This window comes from Haliotis cracherodii, unplaced genomic scaffold (genome assembly GCF_022045235.1).
Source record: "Haliotis cracherodii isolate W230 unplaced genomic scaffold, xgHalCrac1.p SCAF_15, whole genome shotgun sequence".
Classification (NCBI taxonomy): domain Eukaryota; kingdom Metazoa; phylum Mollusca; class Gastropoda; order Lepetellida; family Haliotidae; genus Haliotis; species Haliotis cracherodii.
Window position 1 is genome coordinate 25200458 of NW_027266270.1, and position 16412 is coordinate 25216869.

The 16412-nt window shown below is 39.3% G+C and overlaps 1 pseudogene; it reads right to left on the reverse strand.

Moving 5' to 3' along the window:
* Window positions 1–4947: 4947 nt before the first annotated feature.
* Window positions 4948–14885, reverse strand: LOC139461605 (uncharacterized; annotated as a pseudogene).
* Between the last annotated feature and the right edge of the window lie 1527 nt (window positions 14886–16412).

The window sequence follows — 16412 nt, forward strand, 5'->3', positions numbered from 1 at the left end:
ATCTTAAATGACAAAAGGCACCAGTTGACAACCTAGTCTTTGTGTGTGCAAAGTTTCATGAACAAATACCTATTAGTTTTAGAGATAGAGTCGGAACAAACACACCACTATGAACAGAATCAAAGTCAAACTTTTAAAGATTAAAAGGAACAAAAAAAACCTCTAAAAATCCCCAAATAGCACAATAAAGGCAGCACTTCAGAACGAATTCGATATTAACAAATGGTAAGCTACAAAGGTATGTATTTGGGGTCGTTGTAGCAGCGCCATGGGGACGTTTTAGCCAGAACCCGTTATTATATCATTTAGTTAAAGGGGCTCTTGGTTCTATTAACTTATAGTCAATGCACTCTATGGATGTAACTATAGTTTTAATCCATAGATCACTCTATTAAATAAATTATTACCCAGTCTTTTTCAGTTTTCGAGAACAATTGCTAACTCTTATACTATTGTTACCTCATCTTCCCGAGGCAAGAGGGTTTGGGTTGTTTTGTTGTTTAACGCCGCACTCAGCAATATTCCAGCTATATGACGGCGGTCTGTAAAATAATCGAGTCTGGACCAGACAATCCAGTGATTGAGATCATGAGCATCGATTCACGCAATTGGAATACGATGACATGTATCAGGCCCGAGGCAAGAGAGTTAACTGACCATTAAAGTCCAGTTTCCACCCTTGCCGAACTAGGCTTGTATTATGGAAGTACATTTTGGCTGGACTAACGAGTCTATGCATAGTCCAATCAAAATCGCGCACCGAAACCGAAATCCGGTTCGTAAACTGTCGTGCAGATTTCGGTCGATTGCAGGATTTGCAAAGCATGTGCACCGCCAATTCGTTGTCAACAGTTATGTTCCAAATCTTTTCATGTTTTTCATCAAGGTGCTCGGGTGATTTGAAGCATTTCGCGATGTAAGACTCGTTTTATCACAATATAGATATTGATTATCGGTCAGATCGTCATGACTGGGCGCAACAATTTTGGGTGAACCAAACGCAAGTGATACGAGAGGTGGAATCTCATTGGTCCATAGGAGAGGCTTAGAGGGGACATAAATGGTAATAACCACTGGTGGCGCTACGATCGAGCCCAGTTATTCCAGCCTAGTTCGGCAAGGGTGGAAACTGGACTTTTAAAGTCAGTTAACTCTCTTGCTTGGGGAAGATGTTGTAACCTTGACGTCCCAATCAAATGACTTCACTAATGGCTCTGCAACTGAAGCTTTCAGCAGTAGTTTTTACACTTAAGACACTGTTTATTACTGTCTACAAACTGAAAAAAAAGTTGGCAGAATGATGTTGGATGATAAATAAAATCTCACCCTCGTGTCTTTTGATATTAAATATATCAACACTCGTTGATAAAAGTGGAAAAACTCTTCGGCAAGCCTCAGAGTTTTTCCACTTTTATTTGATATAAAAAGACACGAAGGGGGGGGGGGGGGTGTTCTCTATCTAATCAACGGGGCGGTCGGGTAGCCTTGTGGTTAAAGCATTCGCTCGTCACGCCGAAGACCCGGGTTCGATTCCCGACATGGGTACAATGTGTGAAGCCCATTTCTGGTGTCCCCCGCCGTGCTATTGCTGGAATATTGCTAAAAGGGGCGTAACATTAAACTCACTCACTATTTAATCAACTGTAGAGATTACAAACAATGTGTTACATCCAGAGTTATCTACACGCTGGACCATTCACGTCCATGTCCGCTATCGATCATGGAGTGTTCCACAAACAATAAAAATAACATGGGCAGGAAGTTATATCTGCCAACCAGAACCTATCCAGTCACGTTTTCATCTATTTCAAACATATATCTGATATGTTATACACCTATCCTGTGTCAGTTGCGCGAAAATGTCTTCAATATCATCGTTGGAAACATTTGTCTACAATAGACATGTACGTCACAGTATGTTCTGCTGATAAAATATTAACGGACAAAATAGAAGCTTTGTTATGTAAATAAGAGCGAACGACAATTCCAATCCAACCGTCGATTTATTCCATGATATGATCGAGATATATTCAGAAGGATAGGATTGACTGCAAAATTAAATAAACCAACAATGTATCGAGCAGTCAATTAATGCAAAAATCATTCAAACAACACAAATTTGCTTTTCGATGAATAATCTATCAAAAACATTACATTTTACCAAAAATACAATTTCTAAACGTTAGATATCATGGTTAAACCAATGTTCACTAAATTGTTTACACAAATGAAGTTTACATACCGTTTTATACGCTCCGCATTTCGACAAACAACAGACACGAGCGTGCCTCTTACTCAACTACATAACAAAATACTAAAGTTATCGTTCTTGGCACGCTCTTCTCGTGCGCTCAAACAATAAGTCTATAAATACGAACTTAAAATATAGCATCACAAATACCGTCCCTTATGATGCCATTTACCATTTACCTCTATGGACAGGGTTGTGATAGATGTAGCAGAGACTATCTATTATATGGTCTCTGGTTGTAGGTAGTCAAAAAAATTTAAGGGCAAGTAATGTCAACATAGCAGCTTTGCAGAAGTTAATAATTGAGGGCATACTTAATCACAAATGCTTGGCCAAAATTAATTTTGAGTTGATCCGCCATTTTGCAGTGATCATTGCTAAGTATTTCAAATATCATAAGAGAAAAGGTAGATCCTTCATGAGAAATATCCATAATGATAATGATAATAGCATTAATATGGTTGTTTGTTTGTTGTTTAACGCCGCACTCAGAAATATTCCGCACCAAGAACATCGATCTACGCAATTGGGATACGATGACATGAAACAATTAAGTCAGCTTGCCTGACCCGAGCCTTTTTGTTGCCTCTTACGACAAGTTGTCTTTTAGGGCAAGGATGTGCGACTCAAGACCTAATCTAATCCGGATCTTCACGGGTCTTGTTAGAATTTTGCCTGTGATGTAAACGTTACAACGTAAATAAAACTGGAAGCAATCTCATATACAGCTCTTTTATCATCCCCAGAACAATTTTCATCACATTGATAATTATGATATTTAGAGAAGTTCAGTGAGAAATAACAGTCTAGTTGTGCAAATTTTCGCTTGAACCTTTTGTTGCTATTTTGATATTGTTTAATATCAGATTAAGCATACGAGGGGCGTTCAATACAATAAGTTTTGCAACTTCAATAAAAGACCAAGACGCAGAATATCTTTTGCACTTTTATTTTTCAATATAATCTCCATTCACCTCAATACACTTATTCCATTTGTCCTTCAAGCTTTTAATTCCACTTTTATAGAAATCCGCAGATTGGCCCTCTAACCACGCCTCTGTGGCAGCCTTTATGTCCTGGTCATCCTGGAAACGTCTCCCTTGTGGGGCAGATTTCATTTGCCGGACCAGGAAATAGTCACTGGGGGCTGGACTGTAGGGTGGCTGATTTAACTGTACGGCCCATACTTAACAACTTGGTTATCTTTGAAACAAAATGGCGTTCATGGTTAGGCCTAGCGCCGCTTTCATGGTTCCAGAGGTTAATACGAGGCAACAGAAGCGATTCCGAGCTGTTAATTTTGCATTAATGAACTACACAGACAGTGAACTTCGTGATAGGTACAGATTTGGACTGGGATCTATCAACTACACCGCCAAGATACTGAGGGAAGATTTGGGGCGCCCTACACAACGTAGCCATGATCTAAACGTCGATCAACAACTGATGATAGCTTTCCGTTTTTTACGCAAGTGGTAGTTTCCTACAAGTGATTGGTGATACGATGGATGTGGTCCAAAGATGTAGATGTGACTGATGCTTTGGTTAAAAAAAGAACGAATTCATAAAATGGCCAACACAAAAATGCTAGGTTCAAGATGAATTTTTCTCCCTTGGTGGTTTTCCGAGTGTCCCAGATTGCATTGATGGTACGCACAGACGTATGTATTCAGGCACCGACCACAGACGAACCAGCTTACGTCAATCGGAAAGGATACCACAGTATCAACGTACAGGCAGTGTGTGACCACGAAGGTACGTCTTGTGAGATACGAGTACTGTCCCTTTTAGCAATTAGAGTAGCTTCCCTTCCATGGTCTATAAAATTCCGCATTAAAATTATATGTTATTAAAGGAAGGTTTGCTTAAATGCTCTCATTAATCTTAATAAATACAAATTGGATATTCTAGACAGCTATCAACGGATCGTATTAATGTTTTTAGTGTTCCTTTCAGCTCTAAACTGTGTAAAGAGACTGTAATTAATTTCAAGTAAATATAGCTGAAATAAGTTTCTAATATATACTATATATGCAAATAGAAATACAATTAATCCCTTACGAAATGATTTGTCTAATTTGTAGATAAATTTACGAAAGTGTGTGCTAAATGGCCGGGATCGACTCATGATAGCCACATATTTGATTGCAAACCCCCACTTTGTGTGAATACTTAGAGAGATCGCACACTTCAGTATAAGATAGCTTTCTATTGGGAGACAGTGGATATATTTGCAGACCCTTTTTCCAAACCCCATACATGATTCCACAAGGCAATGCTCAGCAGAGATACAATGACAGCGTGAGTGCTACAAGATTTACAATAGAAAGAGCATTTGGTCGACGGAAAAGACGGTTTCATGTACTTCATTTTGAGGTAAATATGCATAGTATATTTGTGTACTTAATTTGACCAATGTTTTACTTTTCTAGATCTAATCTTGATTTTTTTCAACATTTTAAGGTTTGGACCCATTGTGTTGTGTGCTTAACGTTTTACATCGATCACATTGCAGAAACAAATAATATTAATAGATTCCAGACTACCGTATTCAATTACTAGTAATATTAACAATTCAAAGTAGCAAACAAATTGCTTCTAAAATGTAGATTTTAATGTGACATTCTGTATTTATGTATTTGGGACAAACAATTCTTGTTTATTCAACAGATAAGGATGAGTCCACACCGTGGGTGTCAGATTGTCCATGCCTGTGCTGTCCTCCACAATATGTTCATGTTACTGAACGAGCAGCTACAAGATGACAACGACAGCCAACAGTGGACACATATGGCAGAAGGCATGATGGACGAGGCATTAGAGATCACACTGCCAATACGTTCTTCTCCAGCTAAGAAAACTACAGACAGAAGACACACGAATTGAAGATAGTGATAATGAAACTGCAGGTGTATTACATCACAGAGTAACAGTTGAGATCGACTGAAATTGTCAATACCATCACGTTGCAGTACTTGCTCAAGGAGTTGAATTTGTAGCTTAAGCTTCTTCTTTTTTCCATTTTCTTTTTTTCAAGCTCTCCTGATAGAAGGCTTTCCTGTAATTGATAGACTCTTTCTGAAGAACTGAGTTTTGTACTTTCTTTTCTGTACTTGAGTTGCCTGGCTGGACGTCCGTCATCAAGTCTTGGTGTGGCTTCACTGTGCTCTGTTACTTGAGAGTCTCTGTCTTCAGGATTCTGTGATGTTTGGGTTGAGGTAGTAGCTGCTGAAGTAGGATTTGTGGCACCAGTTGGCAGCCCAGGATCAGCCACTGATGAAAGTTAAGGACAATCTGGAGGAAGAAACAATTATCAATATAAATATTTATTCATGTGTTGACTAACATCAACAGAATATTCATTTCATTGCAAATTCAGGAGACCGAAATTATCTTGACTGCGTCTTTATGTCACTGACTAATCGTTTCGTCTTTAATGCATGTAACTAAATTATTCATTTTATTATATTTTAACAATTAATTACCTCACTGTTTTGTTTGTTGTTTATCCCTATACGACGGCGGTCTGTGAATAATCGAGTCTGGACCAGACAATCCAAGCAATTGGGATCAATGACATGCATAATTACCTTACTGACCTTGACCTCTACATATATAGTCCTTTCCAATAAGTTCTTATATCCCCCTACTTTATTATTACCCCTTGCGAACTCTTTCGAAAACAGAGATAGAACGGACAAATCACGCGCTTGACGTTCACTTCCGGGGAGGTTTTGGAAAATGAACGAAACGAGAAAGAAACAGCAGCATTATTGTAGAGGGAAGCGGGTACATGGACGGGTGGTGACATTGCATAGGTTTCTAGCGAATGAATCACAAAAGAAAGCGTGGATTCGACGGCTCAAGTTGTCAAAAAAGATTACAGACACAACACCATCCAACGCCAATGGTTGGAACACTCTCAGGATGGTCCTTTCAGACGTTGTTTAATACCATCCATTTTCGGGGGAAAACACGTATCATGGTAAAGTATACATAAACAATATATTACTGAGGCTTAAAGTTCATGTTATTTAATGATGCATGGATTCCCCCCAAAGACCAAATACTTTACAAAAAGATAGACTATAATTACGATATTGTTAAACAATCAAACAGAATAAGAGTATTATATTCGAATTATTTACATACTTTTAGAAACTTCAAAATGTAGAAAATTTCAATATTTCGGAGTATTTTTACTTGTATAGACAAAAATACAGAATTGCAATGAACATGGGTAATCTGAAATTAGATCTATTACAGATTTCTTGTTAATCCTGAGAATGGACAACACGACAGCAAGGATCTGATAGCAATTGCTGTGATCATCAGTTATTATTTTCTTTTCTATCTTTTACAGCGGTAGAGACTAACATGTGTATTCCCCTAGTCCTTAGAATGATAGCATATAGCAAATCCCTTAAAAGTGGCATTTTATCTACTAGACTACTAGTCCTTATGATACCTTAACTATTGGGCAGTATGGCAAGGACTACGGGACTAGTGCCAATGCTAAGAAATTTTCAGTTTGATTCCAACTCGGACGAGAGTACCATACAAAGGGAGGCCCAAGCGCCAGTGACTGAGCAATCCAGGGGCAGTGACAATGGGAATGAGCATTATGTGTCTGACCATCAGCAGATTTGTATCAAGTCCTCAGGGTCAAGTGTGGAAACTTCAGTTGTCATGCATGACGATTGTGGACAAATAGAAGATCCTGCCAAAAGTCATTTGTGGAGAACTGTGTCAATTCAAACATTGAAAAATAATATCTCAAATGCTATATCAAAACCGAAAATGATAGATGTCGAAATTTAGTACAGTAAGTGTGACGAATAATGTAAACAAGCGTGGTTCATGTAACTGCCCAAAACTATAAAAGAATACTGTGGTTCAATGCCATTGATGTGTTGGTGTAAATAAAAGAGACAAAACCCTTTCTATATTCATAAGAAATCGAATGTACGATTCCGACTATGTGCAGTGGTAGAAACTAACATGTTTAGTCTGCTAGTTGTTATAATAACATATGGGGGCACAGGTGGCCCAGTCGTCGCGATTCGCTGTGCAGAGTTGCGTCCCTCGGGCACGCCAGAAACCTATGATTGTGGGTTCGAATCCCAGTTCGGCCCGATTATGTTTCTAGGTTTGTCAGCACCATACCCGTGCTCGTGGGTTTCACCAAAGTGGTAAACGTCTAAGACCTGCATCACTTCGGGCTTTCCTCCCACATTAAGCTGACACGCCGCAATATAACTGGAATACTGTTAAAAGCGGCGTTAAACACAACTCACTCACTCACTATAATGACATATGGCAAATTTCTGCCAGTTTGGCAAGGACTACAGGATTAGGGCCAATTTCTAATGTGTTTATGAATCACTTTCATATGATGATACCAGGTGTTTGCGAAAAGGTGAGAGTTTCCTCACATCTTATCTGGAATAAATTCCTTTTACTGTTCGTTGCAATTTTGTTGTGTACAGGTGCCTGTGGTAAGAGTGCTTGCATCACTGTCAGAATGGATGAAAACGGAAAAAAACCATAATCAATTTTAATCATACCAGTTGTTTCAGTCGAACTAAATAAATGTTATTCCTTTTTTTTGCAAAACGTTTCTACAGTGAAACAGAATATAAAAAATGATGAAAGGAACAACGTTTTTAATGAGGATCATGATGAGTGAGTAGAGTTAGGTTGAATACTCATTTTCACTGATTTTCAGCAGTATTTCAGTTATCCCACGGAAGCCATATGTGTAACAGGAAACAACTGGTACGATGTGAATCCGGAGGTCTCCCTGATACTGGCGAACCAGAGGTGGTTTTCAGCATTGCTCTGTACCCATAGTCACTGCATGAGGACCTGCTCTTTTCTGCTGGTAAGATACAGAGCTTCCCGGGATCTTGTTACAGAGATAACAAGAGTTTGCCACTAACGTGGCTATATCCCCCGCCCCTGTTGCAGAATTTGTGACATAATTAAATCTAAACAAACCCTAACCTTTTTTAACCGAGGTGGAACTTGTCATTGAAATTGTAAAAAAAAGAGAGTTTGGAACCTAAGTCCATCTTGCTGCCATGGAAACGTAAAAAATAAAAAATTCTAAAATTTCTAAATTGCAAAAGTCACCAGTTCAGCATGTACCTGACAGACCTGCAAAGTTTGATGAAAAAATATTGAACGGTTTATGAGTTATGCTCCGGAAACGAACCCTACCCTCACAGAACCTAAGTCCATCTTGTTGCTATGGAAACGTAAAAAATAAAAAATTCTAAAATTTCCAAATAGCAAAAGTCACCAGTTCAGCATGTACCTGACAGACCTGCAATGTTTGATAAAAAAAATATTGAACGGTTTTTGAGTTATGCTCCGGAAACGAACCCCACCCTCACAGAACCTAAGTCCATCTTGTTGCCATGGAAACGTAAATAAAAGAAATTTCTAAAATTTCTTAATAGCAAAAGGCACCAGTTCAGCATGTACCTGACAGACCTGCAAAGTTTGATGAAAAAATATTGAACGGTTTTTGAGTTATGCTCCGGAAACGAAACGTGACGGACGGACGGAGCCCGTTTCTATATCCCCGCCAACTAAACAGTTTTAAGGAAGAGAATTTATGGATGTCGACTTCTTTATTATGAGGAACTCAACGTTTCGGAGTATATGCTTACTCCTTCATCAGAGTTAATGAATGCAGAGAGCATATATATGTACATGTAAGGACAACAAAATTAATAAGATAACAAGGGATGGAAAATAACAAGGGAAGCAACATGATAGGCGCTGATGAGTGATTAGCAATAGACAATAGAGGCCAACGCTTAACAGTAATTACCGCTGATGGTATGGAAGCCAGTATTTAAGTGGTCATAGATAATAAGAGGCAATGGAAAATGGGCAAACGGGGGGGGGGGGGGGCCCTCAGCTCCACCATTTGTACAATTTTGAATCCTCACCACCGGAGAATGCTTCTAACCAATTATGGTTGATATCTATCTCTTAGTTCCAGAGAAGAAGTCGTTTAAAGCAATATAGCCAAATTACCCCTATTTGGCCCCGCCCCTCAGTCCCTTGGGGTCAACACCACCATTTGTACAATGTTTAAGCCCCCTGGCCTAGGGATGATTCCAGTCAAATTTCGTTCATTTCCAACCAGGGGTTCAGAAGAGGAAGTCGTTTGAAAAAATGTGTTGACGTACGGACGATGGACGCCACGGTAATAATAATGTTAGTTCAGCTGCTCACTTAGACACCATGTCGCAGTTGAAACATAGATACCCCGCTCACACACTTGGGACACATACTGACTGAGCGAGCAAGTCTCTTCTTTATCCCTTTCAATGCCAGCACCAAGGAGGGAAACAGCATGTCCATTAATGTACCAACCATTACATTTCAATAAAAGCTTCTGGTATGCACGGAAGCCTTTTAAGGCCATTTGTTTTTATAAAAGAAATTATATCAAGATGCTGACTTGAAATTTTTAAGATACTAAGTTGAAATTTCAAGAAGATACTAAGTTGAAATTTTAAGATAAATACTAAGTTCAAATTTCAAGATAATCATCCTTAAATAAAAATTTCTTATTATTATCTTGAAATTTCAACTAAGTATCTTGAAATTTCAAGGAAAAAAGCCAAATGGCCCTAAAAGGCTTCCGTAGGTATGCCACAGCTGGGAGACTGAATTCAACTGTCCACAACTAAACGATAACAGCGGGTGATAGAAAAGACAAACAGCTGTAAGGTTTTAGGCAGGTATTTAAACTTTTAATGTCAAAAGACCCTTCTTCATCTTTCATAACAGTGTCTTTTTCACAAACATGAAATCTGACTGGAAAGGGAAAAGACAGAAGTCTGTTTACATCATTATGTGAAACGATTACCTAATCCTGTCCAGTATAAATAATTCAAATTCGGATTTGTAAAACTTACATAATAAAGATGTTATAATTGAATTTTCAAAAATATTTTCAAAATGATCTCATTTTAATGGGCCCAGAGAGCCCTACATTTTGTTGAGCTAGTGGAATGAACACTTTCTTTAGTTACGAGTCCATATACCTGTAGTTTTAAAGAAATAAACTTAACCACCTACAACACCCACATTTATTCTGTTGCAGTTACGTTTTAGATATCATCTAATTGGGTTGATGTGCGAAGCCGTTAATGTCAATTACACAGGATACAAATGATTTGTCCTTGTATTTGGTAGTACTGTGTATGGTTTAGTTTCAAATGAATTTCTCCTGCCTGAAGTGAAGATTATTGGCTAGTTTGTTGTTTAACGCCGCACTCGGCAATATTCCAGCTATATGACAGCGGTCTGTAAACAATTGAGTCTGGGCCAGACAATCCAGTGATTTATATCATGAGCATCGATCCACGTAATTGGGATCGATGACATGCATCAATCAAGTCAGTGAGCCTGACCACCCGATCCCGTTAGTCGCCTTTTACGACAAGCATAGTCACCTTTTACGGCAAGCATGGGTTTCTGAAGACCTATTCTCTACCCGGATCTACACAGGTCCTGAAGTGAAGAACAAAACTTAGGATCCCCTGCAGCGTCATGTATAGTGGAAAATCGCCACTTGTAAGGACACTTAATTTCCAGTTTTATTTCCAATTTGAACAAAATCATCGGGACTGGATCCGAGATGAGGATACTCCTTCAGCACATAGAGACCACATGTAACTACTTTTATCTTTTTATCAGCAGATTTGAATATTTGCCCCTTGCAGTGGGCTCATGATTACGTCCCTATTCTAGACCATCATTACCGAAGGAGTGAGTGAGTTGGATTTAACGCCGCTTTTAATAGTATTCCAGTTATATCACGGCGTGTCAGCTTAATGTGGGAGGAAAGCCCGAAGTGATGCAGGTCTCAGACGTTTACCACTTCGGTGAAACCCACGAGCAAGGACATAGTGCTGACAAACCTTGAAACATAATCGAGGCGAACCAGGATTCGACCCCACAATCATAGGTTTCTGGCGTGCCGAAGGGACGCAACTCTGCACATCGAATCGCGGCGCCTTGGACGACTGATAAATAACAAAAACACCTGCATTATCAGGGTTGGTTATCAGATGGTTTCAGTTTACAAGCAAGTCTAAAATTTGAAGAGGTTAATCGGCCTTCCCTTGCTGAGCTCCACAATTCATGGTTTACTTGACCACGTGTTCTTCTCTATAGTTAAACTGTCTTCTTCTGAGAGGCACAAATCACTGAAATACTGTGAAAAATGGCTCGCACACTCCTCACTTTTCAAATCGGAGGTGTCTGCATAGACGAAAACGACTTGAGTAAAGGGAAGGTACTGTTACATCTGGTTCTTCAGCCATACTGACAACAGACTCTTGAGGCAGTAACAACCAGGCATGTTGAGCACTTTTAGGAAGTTTTGCAGCAAATCTATCCACATTTATTGGTTTGACAGTTGTTTTACAACTTGCATAAGCAGCATCTTGCTTTGAAATTGTTGCTATCTTTATATGTTCTGTCCACTTGTGTTTTGTGAATGTCATATCTCGTGATTTAACCGGGCTCGTGCGTTTTCTGGGCTGGTCCCACTTGCATTCCTTGAAGTAGATGCATGTAATCCCTCAAGTTTCTTTTCTGAGATGTGAACTAAAGCATAAAGGACAGCAGCACCAGGAGTCACCTTCACTGAAACAAATACATTGTTCACTGATTCTTAAATAAAATATTCCATATCCAAAAGTTTAAGTAGCATAACACAATAATGTAGGATCAGTAAAATGTTGCTATATATTACAACCTCATGCCATGTATATGTATATGGGTTTACAGTGGGCCTACTGCACAGTGAAAATGCAATATTGTCATTTGGTTGTTTTTCAAAATTCATTCAATTGCAGAACAATCATACGTACTCTAGTTTAGGTACGTTTCAGCAAATGCAAATGACACCTTTGAGCTACTTACCCTACAGTACTCATGCATCCAGCAGCATGTACTCGGCCAGTAACCTTGGACAGGACACACACACCATAATCCGTGTTTTTTTTTCATGTTCCGCGTTGGCATTGAAGAAATCACCTTGACATAACAATGCGAAAAGACCTTGGATATATGGTGATATTGGATTGTATGGACGTGTCTATCTTCATGGAAAACTTTAGCTTTCAACAGACGTTAAGCGTTGTTTGGATCTGTGTCGAGTGTTTACTGTTTGCTCAAAACCCAATGCTTATACTAATCACTTCAACTGTAGCATGGCACAAGTTCAACATTGCTATCCCAGCCATGTTCCAGGGGTAATGGGTCTGGTAAAAGCTCGCCGAGAGGTGACAGAAGCTTCTCAAATCTTCTTTGTCTCACATTGACCACGTCGATTGCACAAACATCTTCAATAGATCGTTTGCCAATATCACTTACACCTCTGGCGCGCAAAATTAAGTCCGACTTCTTCCCTGAAACGCATTCTCCATGATTCCGTAAGTAGGTCTTGAGTTCATGCACATTTAACTTACACCGAAGGGGTGATATGAACTTATTGGACAGGATTTAATCAATCTCATTAAAATCAGATCTTAGTTCTCGCTACCGCTAAACAAAGATCTGAGGACATCCCATAACGGGTCACGTCAGACCGACCTTTCGCGAACTTTGACCGACCAATGGAATGACCAATCAGAAGGCAGCTTTCTCGTGCTTTACGGCACTAATTTCAAATTGGCGACTACGCTTCAAAACATATTTTGACAAATTCTCGATTACAAATTTGAAACCTGAACAAAAGAACATTCTGGAATGGCTAATAGATGGTCTAGATTGTATGGATACAGTCGTTAAACCCGGATCTATCGTTCGGAGTTAACGTTTTCGAGGCTGTATCATCAGAAATCACATTCCGACTCACTCTCCTACCCAGAGTTCAGAGTTCCATGCGGCCGGCAGCCAGCCAGCAAAGTACCTCTGCCACAGGCCAGCGCCATGTGACGATTCGTCACATCTTTCACAGTCCATTCAAGATATTGCATATGCTTTTCATCCGTTTCATGTTTGACAAGTCTACACATTTTCATAAACAAATGTCAAAGAATGGTTACGGTTCATTAAGGAAGTATCCTAATACGTGAACATCTACTTGTTTTTGCGTAGTTATCCTTTGTTTACATTGGTTGTTCGGCTCCACGTGCTATCATCGAAGCCCAACGGAGAGCTAGCGATACGGTCACTTTGATGTATAAATATATATTGTCATGCAACTCACTGTCGCGGTTGTAGTAGCATATCTATATAATTATGCAAAACAATATGTCAAGCGCCCCCAACTACTTGCATTAGTCCGATTTATACGGTTATATATGAAAAAGCGCGTTTGTTTACAAACAAGGGAAAAGTCCGGTCACGTGATATGCAAATTAGCCTGTGGCAGTGGTGTTATGCCGAGTCACCACTGCGCCGGAGTGTGATTCCGACTGTCACTTTCATAATCTGGTAAGCGATGCTCTGATTGGTCGGATGAAAGGTCGTTCTGACGTGACCCCTAATTGGATGTCCTCAGATCTTTGTTTAGCGGCAGCGAGAACTGAGGTCTGATTTTAATGAGATTGGGACTTTATAGGACGGAAGCTTGCTCATAAATAATATTTGCTAACAGAGGAATTTGTGAAATATAAACGTAAAACAAAAAACTATGACATACGATTTTGGATTAGCATTACTTTACGTATCCATTGTTAGATCAGATATCGGCTCCTGATACATCAACAGGCTTGGGCCCTCGACTTTGACACTACAGTAGTGACATTCTGTCAGATTCCTTCGCCTGACGGCGGTTCACGAAATTGTGTTCAACATTCTTTTTTACGTGATTCTTCTACAGTTTACAGCATCACGGGCCGGGTTGATATGATATTAATACTCGTGAATCTCGTGAATAGTATAAGTTCATACAATGTTGGCGGTATTGTCTGGTCCCGACTCGATTTTTATAGGCCGCCGACATATAGGAGTGCGGCGTTAAACAACAAACCAAACCAAACCAAAATCAGATATTGTAGAAATGGAAGACACATTCTTTCGAAAAAAGGTCATGTCTAAATACAGAAAAGGGGTATTCCCTGTCAACAAAAACAGACGTTTTTTCGAACGTATGAAAGGGAGTAGGCTAAGTAAAATTCCATACACACTTATTTTAGCACATATTGTCAGCTTTTATAAAATATTTTACTATGAAAGCACTTACTTGGAAGAATTTCCGCTGATATGCCGCTGAATCTTGCACAATTCGAGAAGTTGCCTGACTCGGTTCGGATGGTGGGGGCCCCCCTCCGGTCTATCTCTGTTGCTGGGTGTTGTCCTTGAAGGTTTTCTTGGCCTTTCTTGTCAGGTTGCTCCATTTCTCCTTCACCTCATCAACAGATCGAAGCTCTACGCCCTTCATGTTCACTGCCTTGGTGATAACCATCCAAATAGCAGACTTCTTATTATACTCCTTATTGGTAAATTCAATGCTCAGTTTTTCATGAAGTACTTGTGACTTGTACTCCATCAATGACTGGATGATATTTTCTTCATCCACAGAAAAAATCCTGTTCCTTTTTTTTCTTAGTTTCCTTGGAGTTTCCTCAGTCATCGACGCTGTTTCGGTCATCGTAGCACGGGTTGCGAGCGATGCCTTTGATCTTACCCGTGCTGTATCATGGTAGTAAGAGCACGGTTTGTTAAAGATTATTACCATTGGCTGGTGCCTAGATCAGCAAGCCCCGCCTACTGGCTTGAGAAATTTCAAACTTACAATGTTTCTTTAGGGTTGTACACAGTGTTCAAGAGTAACAACGTAAATAAACAACAACAAAACAATAGAAATTTAAACTTAATTAAAAGATTACAATGTAACTGTCAAACATAAAAACAACTGGACATAGAACGCATTTTGCTAAATTCGGAAAATTAATAGTGGACATTTCTAATGTGCCTTTGAAAATTCCAAAGTTTACACTTGATTTAACAATTAGATTAAAAGTTAAACGTTAACGTTAAAAGTTAACGTCATATTAAACGTCACTAAATTTTACACAAACTCGCGCAATTTTGGAATGACCGTCGCAACCCGTGCTACAAGTCACTTACAACACACCCACCTACTCGTTGTTTGGGCAGTAAGAGCACGGTTTGGCTTGGCATTTGATTGACAGACAAAAGGATCAGCTCGGGGCTCCGCCCCTCGGTCCTTTTGTCTGCCAATCAAATGCCAAGCCAAACCGTGCTCTTACTGCCCAAACAACTCGCCTCGGTGTGTTGTAACTATAACTTAAAATTTTACCAAGTGGTTAGCTAACCTAATTATTATCTATTGATCTTTCAACAGTAATTTAACGGCTTGTTAACCAATATAACGTATGGTTAAATATCTAATGGTTGGTAAGGAGTTAACGTGACGTCTAAAAAAATGGGTTCTGAACAACCGGGCCCTGATTGATGCGCCCCTCGTGGTTTATTCTCACTGCAGTGTTTTATTGTGCGATAAACAACTCCCACTCGTCGTTTATTTCTTAGATAGATATTATTCACAAATTTGTTTGTGACAGACCCTTATAGGTCATACTTCAATAAAATGTCTACTTTCGATTAAATAATTAAATGTCTACTTTCGATATGTTGCATTGAAAAATTAAAATTTTGACAAGTGGACATGTTACTATAGAGACTGAAGGCTGAATTTGATCAGGTCAATCATATTGTTTCAATATATCATGTCCAAAGCACACAGGAGCCCTGAAGATCCGGGGTAGAATAGGTCTTCAGCAACTATGCTTGTCGTAAGAGGCGACCAACGGGATCGGGTGGTCAAGCTCGCTGACTTCGTTGATGCATGTCATCGACACCAATAGCGTGGATCAATGCTCATAATATCAATCACTGGATTGTCTGGTCCAATTATTTACAGACCGCCGTCATATAGCTGGAATATTTCTGAGTGCGGCGTTAAACAACAAACCAACCAAAACATACAATATATGTCAGCTTAGCTGAGTTAAGAGATATGTACCCATGATACCTTCTATTTTCAAAATATCAATATGACTTTGACAGACATTACTCTTGAGTAGAAACGTCATGTATATCATAGTCTCGGCATATTGACTGACATATTATGACATAAGCCACTTTTCCAAAC